The sequence below is a fragment of the Herpailurus yagouaroundi genome, unplaced genomic scaffold (assembly GCF_014898765.1).
Source record: "Herpailurus yagouaroundi ecotype Mexico unplaced genomic scaffold, PumYag 483, whole genome shotgun sequence".
Lineage (NCBI taxonomy): Eukaryota > Metazoa > Chordata > Mammalia > Carnivora > Felidae > Herpailurus > Herpailurus yagouaroundi.
The window spans coordinates 2,413,959-2,429,245 of NW_024412700.1; the positions used below are offsets into that span (position 1 = coordinate 2,413,959).

The 15,287-nt window shown below is 51.1% G+C and overlaps 1 protein-coding gene and 1 long non-coding RNA gene across 2 annotated transcripts in view; one reads left to right on the forward strand and one right to left on the reverse strand.

Annotated features, from left to right (window-relative positions):
* DPP6 (dipeptidyl peptidase like 6) overlaps positions 1-15,287 on the forward strand; it is a 941,878-nt gene that overhangs the window by 87,272 nt on the left and 839,319 nt on the right. The window lies entirely within an intron of this gene.
* Positions 11,944-15,287, reverse strand: part of LOC121022931 (uncharacterized) — a 4,675-nt gene continuing 1,331 nt past the window's right edge. The window contains exons 2-3 of the long non-coding RNA XR_005787177.1: positions 15,128-15,186; positions 11,944-14,118 (exon numbers count right to left, since the gene is read on the reverse strand). This is a non-coding gene — a long non-coding RNA (uncharacterized LOC121022931). The remainder of the gene's footprint in view (positions 14,119-15,127; positions 15,187-15,287) is intronic.

Below are 15,287 nucleotides of genomic sequence, written 5' to 3' on the forward strand. Positions count from 1 at the left end.
GGGGGGCCGGGGCTGGTGTGCGAGGCGAGGAGGGGCGGCGGTCAGACTTCCAAGCAGACCCCCCCCCCCACCCGGGCTGGTCGCCGCGGCCGTGAGGACCAGGGCCCTGATGCCCGCGCGGCCTCGGGGCTGCGAGTCCCCGGAGCTCGAGACCTGTTGGGGTTGGCGAACCTCTGGCACTCGGGGCGGCGCCGCTCGCTCTGCTCCGGCCGCCGCCACCGCCACCACCCGGCCGGCGGGGCCCTGCTCCCCCCTCGCCCCGGGCCGACTGTGCCAGCGAGCGTGGTCATGGCACGGCGTCCCCGAGGGTTCCCGTGCGCCCCGAGACCCCTGTGGACGGGGTGTGGGGGGGGGCGGCTCAGGGATGCAGGGCCGGGGGCCAGCTTAGCGTGGACAACTTTACCAACTCGAGGACCCCGGCGTTCCGCCTCCCAGCGAGCCTTTCCCCCCTTCCCCCTCCACTGCCCTGCGCCCCGCGCGCCCCGCGGCCCCTGCGCCCCGGGCGTGGGGCCGAGGGGTCAGGGCGCTGGAACCTCCTGGCGAGGACGAGGAGGTTGCCATCTTGTTCCGTGGAAATTGTGTGTGTGTGCCTGTGCGTATTTATTTGGGTGATGCTTTAACCCTTGCGGTCTTGGTGGAGGATGATCAGAAGGAGGGGCTCTATTTTTGCCTCACTCGCCGGTACTTGTTTTGCGAGAGAGGGACCACGCGACGGGGACTGGCGTGTTACTTCTGAGGGCACCGCTGGAGATGCAGGAATTTTTTCCGGCGCTAGGTCTGGAGTTGTCGATGAGGTGGGCTGGGGGGGCGGGTGATGGGGGGAGGGGCGGGTGGCCGGAGGTGTGTTTGGGGCAACCCCAGTCAGGGATCCGTGTTGAGGTCTTGGTTTAAACAAAAAGAGACAAGGAATGAAACATTTATTCGAATTGAACAAATATCCGGCTGGCTTAACCACACCCACAGCAAGACACCTGTTGCCCGGCTGAGGTCTGTGCAGAACTTGACTTCTGGCCCGAGGTGTGCACCACGTCATCTGCGACAGCTCTGGGAGGCAGTGACTGCATGGAAGGGGCTATTTTGCAGGACCCCCCGTACCCCCACCCCCAAATGACAAGCCCTTCCTTTGAGGGCCTTTGTCGGTTTGTGGGTTCCGGGGCTGACTGACCTAATTGCTTGTTTGTGAAAATACATCCGTTTCCCCAATTTTCTCTTCTCTTTTCAGCCATTGTGTTGTTCAGCATAATTTTTTTTTTTTTTGTATAAACGGGGCAGAAACGTGTTTGGAATAATGTTTTCCAACTGAATTCCCACCTGCACCCATAATTCCCCTTTGACATTCTGCCCGAATGTGCTAGTAACACCTTCACATTTAGGACGGAGGCGAAAGCAGGAATTTGAACGAATTATATTGATAATACAGTGAGAGATTATTGATTGGTTACCTACATCTGCTGTCAAACAGGTGCCCCTTGTCATGACTTAGGTGGGATGTGGAGACATAGCAGCATCTTTGTGTTCCGTCTGAAAAACGTTTCAAGTCTTCCCTCCCGCTTTGCCCCTTCTGGGTTTACTTGGGAAGATGAAGAATTAAAGGCATGTTTCCCTCCTGCTCTGAGCAAGGACGGTCCGTGCACTCACCGCACACCGTCCTCTGTGTCTGTTGCTAATAAGCACAGTTAGAACAAGTAGAACCGAGCCTAGCAAATTGTGTGGCCACCAGGCGTGTTTGTAGGCTCGTCGTTGGCCTAGGAGAAAAGGAGATCCAGGCTTCATCGGCTTTCCATCGCCCTGTCGATTCTTACATTGGCAATCATTACCCTGTGGTCTGGTTCGTACCTTTTTATTTTTTTTGAAATTTCCTGTTCCAGCTACATCCACGCAGCTTTAATGGAGTGATCACTCCCTCACTTAAGTGGTTATCTGGGGACTTCCTGATCCTTAATTCTTCATCAGTCATTTTGGAAGACTCGCTGAGCACAGCCTGGCTTGGACTGCATGACAGGCAAACTCTTCTCGCTGGCAGCTTGATTGAGATTCAGGTGCTATTTTCCATCCCGGATGGGGACAGGGTGAATCACGCCTGGCGCCGACGGGGGAAGCTGCCACACGTCTGTGATGGGAGAGAAGAGCATTTTGCATCCTGCAGAGTCGTGCGTGGACGTGCTCGCGGATGCCCACCCACACCCACGCCCACACCCTGCACCTCAGTTTGGAGCCCTCCCGGCTCTCTGGACGCACCCGTGAGATCCGATACTGGAGAGGGAGACATTGGGTACCCGTAACAGGGTCAGAGCCGCACCTCCTGCGGCTGCAGCCGGATATGTAAACGGTTGATCGCTACAGCCCCTTTCCCATGCTCCATGGTGTGGCCATCGGGGGCCAGAGACAAGGGCACCCTCGTTGAAATCTGACTGAATGCTTTGTTCCTCATACGCTGCTTTGGAGGGCGATTCCTGCTGACAGGTGATTAGAGAAGGCAAACTTACCAGTATACCATCTGATCTCATTTGGGTTAATAAACGAGTGAAAGGGATAACATAGGTGGAAACCACCTCTTGGGTTCTGTTTTAATTTTTTGAAAAGAGCCAGCTTCATAAGCTTTATTTCCTTTTTAAAAAAATATTTATTTTTGAGGGACAGAGCATGAGTGGGGGAGGGGCAGAGAGAGAGAGAGAGAGAGAGAGAGAGAGAGAGAGAATCTGAAGCAGGCTCCAGGCTCTGAGCCGTCAGCACAGAGCCCAACACGGGGCTCGAACCCACGAACCGATCATGACCTGAGCTGAAGTCGGACGCTTAACTGACTGAGCCACTCAGGCGCCCCAACTTTATTTCTAATATTGTCAAAAATCCCATTCTCCCAGAACAAAAGTTATTTTTAAAAATAACCGTATTTTCACAAGGTCTCCATTTGAAAATCTGGGGGGGCAGGGTGACTCACATGGGTTCTCAGCTCAGCCTTCCTTTCTTATTAATACACTGATGTCGTACTTATTTACCTGCTGTGTCAATCAGACAGGTTCTTTTGGAGAAGCACGTCCTCTTGTGATAGGTTCTAAGATCGATAGAAAATTTTACTATCAGGAGGATAGTACTTCATATGCTAAATTCTGTTTTGTCCCTGTGAGCATTTCCCAGACACGGAGGTGCTCAGCGGAGACTCAGAAAGGATTGGTTAAAAGCAAAAGCCTCGGGGACTGCCCTGTGCCCCGTGCCCTGTGGGGCACGTCTTTCCTTGGCAGGCTGGTGGCTCTTCCTGTAGGTGGCGGGCTAATGATGGTGAGGTGGGCCCCTGGTGACCAGGCTTGTGTCAGTGAAGGTTCAGAAACTGGATGGAGAGGATGAGAGGTCTGTGGGTCACAGGGACACTTGAGAATCTCGTGGTTGGTTGCTTTTGGTTATGAATGAAAGTGGCAGTCTGGGAATTCGCTCCCTGGAGAGGGAATGCCACTCTTTTTCCCGTGGCCGCTGGAACTGATTTGAGGGCTTTGGTCACTGACTGGAGGCATCTGTGATGTTATGAGCAGAGTGTCTTTTCGGACCTTGCCGTCCCCTTCCTGTGTTGAATAAAAACCCTAGATGGGAACCACCTGAAGTAAGAGCTTATTTCCAGACCCTTCGAGTGGCTCGCCTGTTGATTAGGTTAAGCACGGTGACCTTTCACCGTCGATGCGATGCTCTACTTGTAATGAGCCCAGGTGAGCAGAGGAAGCTCTTTGAGGTTTATAGGTAAATTACAGGGATTTGTGTGGGACACAGACCCCCAGTGCTGAGCCCTTCTTGGGAACCGCCATGCACCTTTGTAACGTGACTTTCAAGGGTACAGCCTTGAGTAATGCAGAGGTTCTCCTCTGTTGGGGGGTGATTGGGACCACTGCTCCTGCTTCCTTAGAGGAATTGGCACCCTGGTGACATTTAGGCACCCCTTCCTAAAACAATCAACCTTGTAACTGAGCTCCTCCGGAAATCTCGATGAATCCCCCGTGCAGGAAAACAGAGTGGAACAAGGGTCCATTTCCCGCACCCCTCTTCGAGGACTTACTGGATTGGAAAGACTTTACACATCAACATAAGTTGATGAAATTTCCAGGGAGAAGTCCCCAAACCCAGAAAGGGGTGGTCAGCTCAGGGTGTCGTATTCGAAATACCGTAAACAAAACTCTCTTGCAGAGGGCCGGCCTCTCCCTGTGCAGGGACTTTGCATTGAGATGTGTAAATATACTAGGCAGGCCGTTGCTGTACCTCAGTCATTTCTCTGTCCTGTGTCCTGTCCTCATGCCAATGACAATCCTCAGAACTCGTTCATCTTTGGCACTTTGAACATCCTGTGTTATTATTGCCAAGAGGTGGTGCATTTCCAGGTATTAGCCTCTGTTGATCATCTGTGGTCAGTTGCTGTGCACAGCGGGACTCAAGCAGGTGTATGTGTTAAATGCACAGACCGGGGCTCATGTCTACGCTTGGCATAGACTGCTTTTGTGAGGAAGGACCCTGATTTTAGCCATACATTTGTTTTCTTTGACTTTTAAGAACTCCTTCAAGTTCTAACGCATCAGGTAACACAAGAAAGAATTCCATGTGTATGGTATTTTCCACATACAGCTACAATAAAATTGAAACTCATGCTCACTTTAGGGGTTAACGTATGTGCTTTTTAAAGCACCATAAAGCAAGCCATTCTCTGACACCAGCTGGATGTCCTGTAATCCAGTTCAGTTCCAACACTGCTGGCTGGAGAGAGCATCCCACACATCCCACAGGTTGAGGGCTCAGTCCCAGAAGCCTGCCCCCACTTCAGACACTAATGTGGAGTTCAGGTGCTTCTGACAGATTGGGAAGAAGTCACAGGTTCCCAGGACGGCCTCCTTGGTTGGGTTCCATTAATTTGGTGGAGGCCCTCCCAGAACTCAGGACACCGGCTCATGTACTAGATCCCTGGTTTTTTACAAAGCATGTGGAAGGAAGTGAATGCGCAGCCAGATCAAGAGTCACAGAGGGCAAGGTTTGGGAGGGTCTCAAACACAGGAGCTTCTGTCCCCATGGAGTTTGGGGTGCCGCCACCTTGGCCGCGTTCTGGTTCACCGTCTTGGAAGTTTTCCAAGCCCCATCCTTGGGGGTTTTAGGAAGGCTCCATTACAGAGGCACGATTGATTAGATTATTGGTCATTGGTGATTGATTTGATCTCTAGCTCCTCTCCCTTGCCCAGAGGTTGGGGTGGGACTGAAAATTCCAACCTTCTTATCACATGGTTAACTTCCCTGGCAAGCAGCCCCCATCCTTAGGGGACTTCCTAAAGACCAAAGCTTCTGTGTGGGACCCCTGCAGACCTTGTCCTCTGTGTCTCTTCACCTGGCTCTCCATTGGTGTCCTTCGACATCCTTTGTGATGAATAGAAACAGAAACTCAGGGGTAGTGAAAAGGGCTGGTTCTGAATAACAACACACCCATTTCCCATTTATGGCTCTAAAGAGATTTCAGGAACTGAGAACAAAAGAGCCAGTATTAGGACAAAAGTTGCTGCCATTGCTGTTATTACTCAGGACATTGCAAGGGTTTTGGGAGCCCTGAGTCCTGTAAGCAGACCAAACTCCCGTGGACCCTTGAGGAACTTGGGTTTGAGCTGCACGGGCGCATGTATACTCGGACTTTTTTTGGATAACTACAGCAGAGTATGTAAATGTATTTTCCCTTCCTTATGATTTTCTTAATAACATTTTCTTTAGCTTACTTTATTGTAAGAATACAGGGAATAACGGATGTACGAAATACGTGTTAACCGACTGTGTTACCAGTAAGGCTCCTGGTCAGAAGTAGACTCTTAGTAGTTAAGTTGCTGGGGGAGTCCAAGATTATATGTAGGTAGTTGCTAGCACAGGAGGTCAGACCTCCTGACCCCCACGTTGTTCAAGGGTTAACTATATATATTAGTTATAAATTACAATATCGGAATCCTTTTTGTGGGGAGGGAAATAAATTTTTTCCTTTTCCTTCCATTACTTTAAATTTGGTGATGAGAATTTTTGTGACCTCTTTTGGTTATAGAAGCTGGTTTTCTTTGATTAATAGGACCGCGTTTTAGAACTCAAGAAAGAGCGTGTCCCAGACCTTGTAGTACGCCCTGAGCCAAGAGTATAGAGGTAGATAAAAAGCAGTCAGGATTCCCTTTTCCTTTGTGGCTTCCTGTGAGGATAGGGAAGGGGGTTCATTCAAGAGGTGGAAGGAAGGTCTGAAAATCCACGTGGGTCCATAGGTCTTAGCATCGGCTGGATGATGTAATCCTCAGGGTGGTTTTGACAAAGCCAAGGACATCAGGTGGTCCAGTGGGCTGGCAGAGTTGAGAATGGTTGTTTGAGGGCAGGCAGAGGTTCTCAACCTTGCTGAATGGTTGCATCACCAGAGGAGACTTAGTGATGATTGAAGAATAGCTTTGGGCTTTCCACACCCCCGTGCACACGCATGCACATGCTCACGGGGTGAGCCGATGTCGTTGCTCTGCTTTGCACCCTGGGTGTCGATATGTTCAATAGTGCTTCTGTTGGGCAGCCAAGATGGAGAGCCACTGGATGGAATGTGAATTTTTAAAATAAACAGGGTCAATGGCGTCTAAGGAATTAATGCCACCATTTATAGGGAGCCATTTTGGTTCGCGGAAGGGCACAGTCAAGTCTGGTGTATTGATTGGGTTGTGGAGCAAGCAAGATGAATGGGAAGCTGGGGGTGGAGTGACACGTGAGGAGAAGGAGTAAAAGCAGAGTCCCCAGGGGAAAAGCTGAGGGGACGTGCTGTGTCTTGGTTTTCCGTTTCTCACCTGGGGTTGGGGCAGAAGCAGGATGCCCAGGAAGCTCCCTTTGATTCCCGCCCACAGATAGCAGTCCTTTTCACCGCAGGATACTCTATTACTTGTCTGTGATCTACCTGAAAGTGTATCTCAAACCAAATTGAGCAAGTAGAACACGGTGGGTAACAGCGCGTAACTCCTGGACCAGCAGGTGGAATTCTAGAATTTTCCAGCCACTCTCCGAGTGTCCTTTGCAGGCAGCTCCCTGGACCTCCGCGTCCTCCCGCGTAAGATGAGGGAATGTGAAGAGACTGATTATCCCTCAAGTCCCTTTCTGCTCCCTCTTCCCAGCCAGGGGAGCCCTGTCTCCTCCACACGCTGACCCGAGGACGTGCTTGAGAAGTACCCGTCCGCGCCGGAACAGACATTTTGTCGGCGTTGTAATTTCTTCAGCACCGACTTCCCTGGCGCCTTCCAGCTCAGCTCACTCGTCACTCTCGCAGTGTGTCTGTCGCTGTTTGTACACAAAGACAATAGATAGCAGAAACGTGTGCCCATAAGTCACAAAGTCCACAGCAGGCATCCATAAGCCTTGACCGCTCAGGCGGAATGCGGCGTGCGTGCCTGCACGGGTACGTCTGTGCCCACGCGTGTGCGACACATGTTTCTCAGGTGGAAATGCTTCCAGAGCTCGGAGGCAGGGCCGTGGATTTGTTGGATGAGAACTTCTGCGGGCACAGTCACTTTGATCGCCTGACTTCCTTAGCTATTAAGAGAACATAACCACGCGGTAATAAACAGCCTCGCCAAGGATGTTCTGGTTTCCAGTTTGGTGTTACTTATCTGTGAAAACAGAAGGGAATCTCTGACAAGCTGGGCCGGCCGAGAGACCTGCCTGGATAGGGCATCAGCTGTGCGTGGGGTGTGATGGGGTCTTGCGTGGGAGGGACCCAAGGCTGATCATGTTTTCTTCACGGTAATGGTACTTGAAAAGTAAGATTTTCCTCTCTCTGTTGTCCAGCCTACCAGACGAATGCCCCTCGTTTTATGATTCTGGCTGTGTATGAACAACGCGTAGTAAAACCCTTACTACTGGGAACCCAGCTTTGAACTTGGGTAGAGGAGACCAGCAGTCATGTATGATTACAGCGCCTGAAGCCAGTGTGTAGTTTCTGGGTACATCCTTGACTCTGGGCACATTCAGCTCAACTTCCTAAACCTTCTTATCCTATGTTTTTGAGAAATGAGAGTTAATGAACTTCAGGCCCCAAATCTCTCCTTCTTACAAAAAGGGCTCCGTTACAGACTAAATTCTTCATTCTCAGGCATGTGCGCACACACACACACACACACACGCACACACACACAAAGAATTAACACATTGTATAAAACTATAATTACCTACAACAGAAAACCAAATATTTTTCTGGTTAAATACTAGTTCCCCAGAAATTTCTGGTTATCAGATCAAATCAAATCCTGGGAAGACTTCTTTATAAGAGGATTTTTTTTTTTTTGCTCCTCTTCTAGGACTCTAAACTGTGCATATGTTTTTAAGATCCCACGCTTCCTGTTTCAAACCTAACCGATAACTTACAGTTTGCAGATTATTAAGTAATTTCACATACTCTATTTTATTATAGTAGCACAACCTGTTGTGCCCCAGGACAGATATTTCTGTTTCGTGGCTGAAAGAATCAAGACACGGCAAGATCGTTGAGTAGGATGGGGAGGACTTAGCAGCCGACCTTCAGAAACCTTCTTCCCCGCCACAAGTGGAAAGAAACCCAGAGCCCAGAAGACGGGAGAGGGCCTGGAGATCATCGAGAATGACATCTCCTTGTAGGATTTCCAGCCCTTTCTGGAACACATCCAGGGACTGGAAACTTCTGCCTTTGTTGACAGGTTCTATTTGCTGGAATGGTGTTGTTTATGGTTCCACGAAACCTGCCTTCACGTGACTTCCCGCAGTCCTGGCGCTAAACCTTTAAACTACATAAAGTTGGGGCGCCTGGGTGGCGCAGTCGGTTAAGCGTCCGACTTCAGCCAGGTCACGATCTCGCGGTCCGTGAGTTCGAGCCCCGCGTCGGGCTCTGGGCTGATGGCTCAGAGCCTGGAGACTGTTTCCGATTCTGTGTCTCCCTCTCTCGCTGCCCCTCCCCCATTCATGCTCTGTCTCTCTCTGTCCCAAAAATAAATAAACGTCGGAAAAAAAAATTTAAACTACATAAAGTCGGTTAACTCCTGCTTCACAGGACAAGCCAGCGTCTCTGAGAAGTTCAGGCGGCTGTCACGTGGGCCCCTTCCCAGGAAAAGTCTATTTCCTTCAACTTACTTAAAAGCGTGATCCAAGTAACCGTGCATTTAGCAGGTAGAGACACCTCTTTATCCAACCCTTGCCATCTCTTGCAATTTCACAGGCTTCCACATGTTCCTTCCGATTTTATTGTTATTTCTTCTTCTCCTGTTTAAGGACGCCATGGGCAAAGGTTAAAGATTAACTTGCAGAGCTGTGAGTAAATCTGGGGTATATTCAACACACGCAGGCTCTTTTCAGAGTGGAGCATAATCTTTTATGAAAATCTCCAGGGAGGGAAGGCTGAGGGTTACCGGTGGAAGGCTGTGACACTCACCGCCGACTCTGGTTTGCTTCCGGAAAAGGAAGGAGCAATCCTGCAAAACTCTAGGACAACAATATGACAGCAACGAGCCTTTTGCAAAGCAAGTATTATTTCTGTCTAGCTGACAGAAGGTGTTCCCTTCTAAGGTTTCTGTCTTTCTGTTTGATCTGGATGGAGTGGTTCAGCCCCACCTGGAAGCAAGAGGCTCCGACTACTTGTAATTCACCTTTTTGTCCCCTTGAGAAAAACAGGACACCCCCGACAAAAGGTTGTCTGTGTCCTAGGACCTTCTTGTACAAGAGGGAAAAGGAGCCTGTTAACAGCAACATCAGGAAGTGAAAGCCACCTGTCCCCTCGTTGGCCACGCAAGCCACAGGGCAGCCCTGATCCAGCCACCTGCAGAGACATCGGCTTTCTTGGGAACTCTAGAGTAGGGCAGTCTGGTCCTCACGACAGCATCAGCCTGATAGGACCCTCCATCCCCGGGACAGTGCTTTTCTGGGCCCAGGGGGCTTTTACAGAAATGCACTGAGCCCCTCAACTACGTTAGCGTAACTAGGGAAAGGCAAATTGAAATCACAGTGAGAAGACACCCGATGCAAAAATCCAACATTAAAAAAAATTTTTTTTCATAAGTTTATTTGTTTTGAAAGGGAGAGAGAAGGAGAGAGGAGAGAGAGCGCACGTGAAGGAGTGAGGCACAGAGAGAGAGAGGGAGAGGCTCAATCCCAAGCAGGCTCCACGCCGTCAGCACGGAGCCCAACCAGGGGCTCGATCTCGCAACCACCGGATCACGATCTGAGCTGAAATCAAGAGTCAGATGCTTAACCCACTGACCCACCCAGGTGCCCAGAGAAGTCTACCATTTTTTAGAGATTTGTAACACTAAATTTTGGCGAAGACGTGAAACAGTGAGAGCCCTGCACACAGATCGTGGGGAGGGCTACAACTTGCAGCTGCTGACGTCGATGATGTCACCCGGAATCACACTGCGAGGTGCATGCCCACAAGAAATCGTGCAGACGTGCCCCAAGGGACACGTACAGGAAGGTTTAGAGCTTCAAACTGAAAGCCGGTCAAATCCCCATCAACAGTAGGACGCATGGCTGTCGGTGTGTTTATATAACGAGGTACCAGACAGTGGCAGGAGCGAAGGGGCACGATGTTCAAAGACACAGGGACCTTCTCAAACACAGCACTGAACTGAGTACAAGAAACCAGGATGGAAAGGAGACTGTATGGTTGCCTTTTTTGGTTTGTTTGTTTATTCGTTTTTGAGAGGGAGACAGAGCGGGAGAGGAAGAGGGGCAGAGAGAGAGAGAGAGAGAGAGAGAGAGAGAGAGGGAAACGCAGAATTCAAAGCAGTCTCCAGGCTCTGAGCCGTCAGCACAGAGCCCGACGCGGGGCTCGGACCCACAAACCGCCAGATCATGACCTGGGCCGAAGTCGGATGCTCAACCAACCGAGCCACCCAGGCGCCCAATATGGTTACGTTTATATAGGGTTCAGCACAGGTAAAGCTGAAATGTCATACTGAGGGATACTGAGGTAGAGTCCTTGGTTGATGGGATAGCACGTTTAGAAAAACTAAGGGAATTCTGATGGTGCAAATCACAGTACCGTTACTGGGGGAGGGGGACCGTGTGGGGGCAGGGAGGCATGTGGGGGCTTCTGGAGTGTGGGGAGGGGTCAGATGCTTGCCCAGAGTTTACACAGGCTGCTTCAAAACGATGGTTTCTATGTCTGTATGTTCATATTGGGTGCATTTTGCTGTACCTGTGTTGCCTTTCACAGTGCTTGGAGACAGATTTTCCTATTTTTTACTTTTAATTTATTTTTTATTTAACCTCAAGTTGCCTAACATACAGTGTAGTCCCGGCCTCAGGAGTAGAACCCAGGGATTGCTCATCCCCGCATGTGTCCTCCTTAGTGCCCATCGCCCCTTGTGCCCGTCACCCATTGAGCCCCTCCCCCCACCCAGCACCCTGCCAGCAACCCTCAGTCTGTTTCTGTGTTTAAGAGCCTCTTAGGGTTTACCTCTCTCTCTCTGTTTTCCTTTTATTTTTCCTTCCCTTCCCCATATGCTCATCTGTTGTGTTTCTTAAATTCCACACATGAGTGAAATCATACGCTATTTGTCTTTCTCTGACTGACGTGTTTGGCTTAGCATAATACATTCTAGTTCCATCCACATTGTTGAGCATGGCAAGATTTCGTTCCTTTCGATCACTGAGTGGTATTCCATACACACACACACACACACACACACACACACACACACACACACACACACATATATCTTCTTTATCCATTCATCCATCGATGGATAGATATTTGGGCTCTTTCCATACTTCGGCTATTGTCGATAGCGCTGCTATAAACATGGGGGTGCATGTGTCCCTTTGGAACAGCACACCTGTATCCCATGGATAAATACCCAGTAGTGCAGTTGCTGGGTCGGAGGGTAGGTCTGTATTTAATGTTTTGAGGAACCTCCACGCTGTTTTCCAGAGCGGCTGCACCAGTTTGCATTCCCACCGACAGTGCAAGACTTTCTCCGCATCCTTGCCAGCATCTGTTGTTGTCTGCGTTGTTCACGCAGACGGATTTTAAAATGTATTCTGCGTGTGGTGGGCGAGCACACCGTGCCATGTGGTGGCACAGGGCACTGTTTTCCGGGCGGCCACTGGACGTGGAAAGGCCACGTCGCTAGAGGCCGGTTGTGCGCACAGACCCGGCGGTAGTTACAAAAGCTGCTCTGGGGAGCCCCGGGCCAGCTGGTGGAACACGGCAGCATGGAGGAGAACGCCTGTGGTCTCCAAAAGCTGGGCGGGCCAGGAAGGAGGTGGCCGGGGCCGGCAGCCGGAGGGGAAGACACCGCGAGCGGTGGAGCGCAGAGTGGGTCTACCCAGGAAGTAGAAGCAGGTTGGAAAATGGTAGCAGGGCCTTGGGGGAGGACTGTCCGCCGACCCTGGGAGGAAGGACGCACCATCCGCGCTGTCCTCAGCGAGCGCGCCGGGGGCCCTCCACCACCGCGGTGTGATCGGCGGTCAGGCTGGGGTGCAACCCGCTCTGGTCTCTGCAAGAATCCGGGGCCCCTGACTCCCGGGTGCGCGGTGGCCTCCGACGTGGGGGCCACCGACCTGCGTGTGCATTCAGCTCAGACACCTGCGCGGTTCCTCGCGTTCTGCAGAGCTGGCTTCGTGAAACCTGGGTGCTGATTCACGATCACTTAGAAGAAGGAGATGCGGAGAGAAGGCGCCGGGACTCCGCGGGCGCCCACAGGTCCCGGGCACAGAAGCTCAAGGGCGAAGGGAAAGAGGCGTCCTCTCCCGTGGCTGCCGCTTCTTCCTCTGATGCCCTCAGCCAGCCCGGCATTCCCGCCTGCCGACTGTGGTGCGCCACCCTTGTGGGAACTTGGGTGCCAAGCTCCCGGGACAGGGCTGTCCCCTCCAGCCTCCCCTCCCACCAGAGCCTCAGCCTGGAAGAAATCTTCCTCGACGTTCGCGCGTCCGGAGGGGGCCGACCAAGCGGGTCCGCTGTCCCCTCCCTCCGTCCGCTCTTTGCTTGCTTGCTTGCTTGTCCTTTTCCGGAATGTTTTCCTAGCCAAGATGTTTGGGTTGAGAGGCCTGCTGCTGACAAAGCCAGTGAAGAGTTGCCTGGTTTCTGGAAAGAGCAGGACGCCCCCCCGTTGGTCACCTTGTCAAACTAGGTGGCAAATGCCAAGGTCTCTGCAGATTTCCTTCAAAAATTGGCCCACCTCAGTCTTGGATTTTTTTTTGTTTTGTTTTTACTGTTTATTGTTTAGAGGGTGGGGGGTGAGCCAGAGGCATCCGGACTTTGAAACACTCTCTGGAGGGTGGTTCTCAGAATGCGGTGCCTAGACCAGCAGCGTGAACAAGGTGGCATCGCCTGGGAAAGAAATGTGCCCCACCCGGACCTGCCGAGCCAGGAACCCAGACGGGGGTCGGGGGGACGCGGCCGCAGACTCGAACGGCTGGTCCTGGCGCATGCTACAGTCTGCTTCTAAATTTTCCAGCCCTCAGACTGGGGAAGGGGCATTGGTTTTGATTTGCTTGGTTTTGTTTTTTTGTTTTCAATTCCGTTCCATTATGGATCAGGACTTTTGTAAAATGCGACAGAAATGAAAAAAATGAGAAAGCTAGAAGATTTACAGCATGCAGACCCAAATTTTGTATTCCGAGATCCGAAGCTGTACAGTTGCTCCGTGAAAATTGCTAGAAACCTTTCTAAGTGGCATCCTCTCAATTTCTGCGCTCGTGTCTCAGAGAGCCAGCAGCCAGCAGCGTGCCCAGGGGCTCTGGCCGGCTGACCGGGCTCAGAGCGGCCAGGCCAGCGGGCCTTGGACAGCCTTCCTCGCTGACTGCCCGGACCGCCGGGTACACGGCAAAGCCCCGGGTGGGGAAATACAATGAAAAGCAAACTCTCCTCCCAACCGAGACGACCTCATCACAGAGGCAGAAGAGACAGAAATTCATTTTATTATTGAATAAACATTCAGCCCCCCTGCGAAGACAGAAATCTCTCCTCCGTGTAGCCACAGATGGGGCCACTCCTGTCGGGTCGCGTTTGCCGCCTGGAGCCCCGGGGTTAGGCCCATGTCTCCCCGAGACCGGGGAGGTGAGGCGGATCTTTCTCCAGGATCACTTTTCAGAGATTCAGCTCCTGGGTCCTTGAGGCGGCATTTCTGAGTGGAGACACTGGCCAGAGGCATTTAGCCATTAAAAGCATTTCCATACAAGCAAGATTTGAAAAGGACAGAGAAGGAAATTCTGAAAGAAAAGGAGGAGAGGGTCTCTTTCTTCTGTTCCGTGGGGACACTTAATTTGTATCTGGGCTCACGCCACACAATTCCCATCTTTTCTTTTCAGCCTTCGGTGTGGCTTGCGTATTGGGAGCGAGCGAGTCTGTGAGCTGTCACCGCAAATAATCTTCCTTCCCAGTTTCATTGTAAATTGATTCACGACAGGGTGCCCACATGGTGGGGCGGGGGGGGGGGGCGCCCGGGTTAAAGGAGAGGTTTTTTTTTTTTTTTTTTTTAATTTTTCTTTTTCAACGTTTATTTATTTTTGGGACGGGGAGAGACAGAGCATGAACGGGGGAGGGGCAGCGAGAGAGGGAGACACACAGAATCAGAAACAGGCTCCAGGCTCGGAGCCATGAGCCTAGAGCCCGACGTGGGGCTCGAACTCACGGACCGCGAGATCGTGACCTGGCTGAAGTAGGACGCTTAACCGACTGCGCCACCCAGGCGCCCCGCGATGGCTTTCATTTTTGACTTTGGTTATTAAAGAGAAATTGGGTATTTTCCCACTTTGTTCTAAAGTTTATTTTTAGCTACGATTACTTAAAATGATTCATTTTCTTAGACATCTAGGAAATGTTAATTACTGCAGATAAGACTCTATTCTAAAGCCTACTACAAAGGCTCGCCCCCCCTTCTTCTTTAGCACATATAAAGGAGATGATGTTAAAATGCTCTTATGCAAATTTAAAAATTTGGCTGTTGCCTTAACAGTGCTAATGACAGTTAATGCATTCCCAAAGCCTCTCTGTGACCCAAAATCTTCAAGTGCTTAGAATTGTTTCAGGACCACCCTGCAAATAAACTAGAAGGGGACTTTTTTCCTGGAGATTAGTTCCCTGGACGAGGGATTCAGTTCGAATTTAAGGGATAAAAAACAACTGTGGACTCAGTGAGGTACTTACAGAAGTCTCTGCGGACAAAGACTGAAACCCTCTTCTCCCAGATCACAGTCATGGGGGAGCTACAGAATCAGAGAGGAACGGTCACAGCGATGGTTAGGGGGGATTGTCCTTCAGAAAGCAAGGCAGAGGAAGGTGGGAAGAGGGCTATCACGGGAAGGAG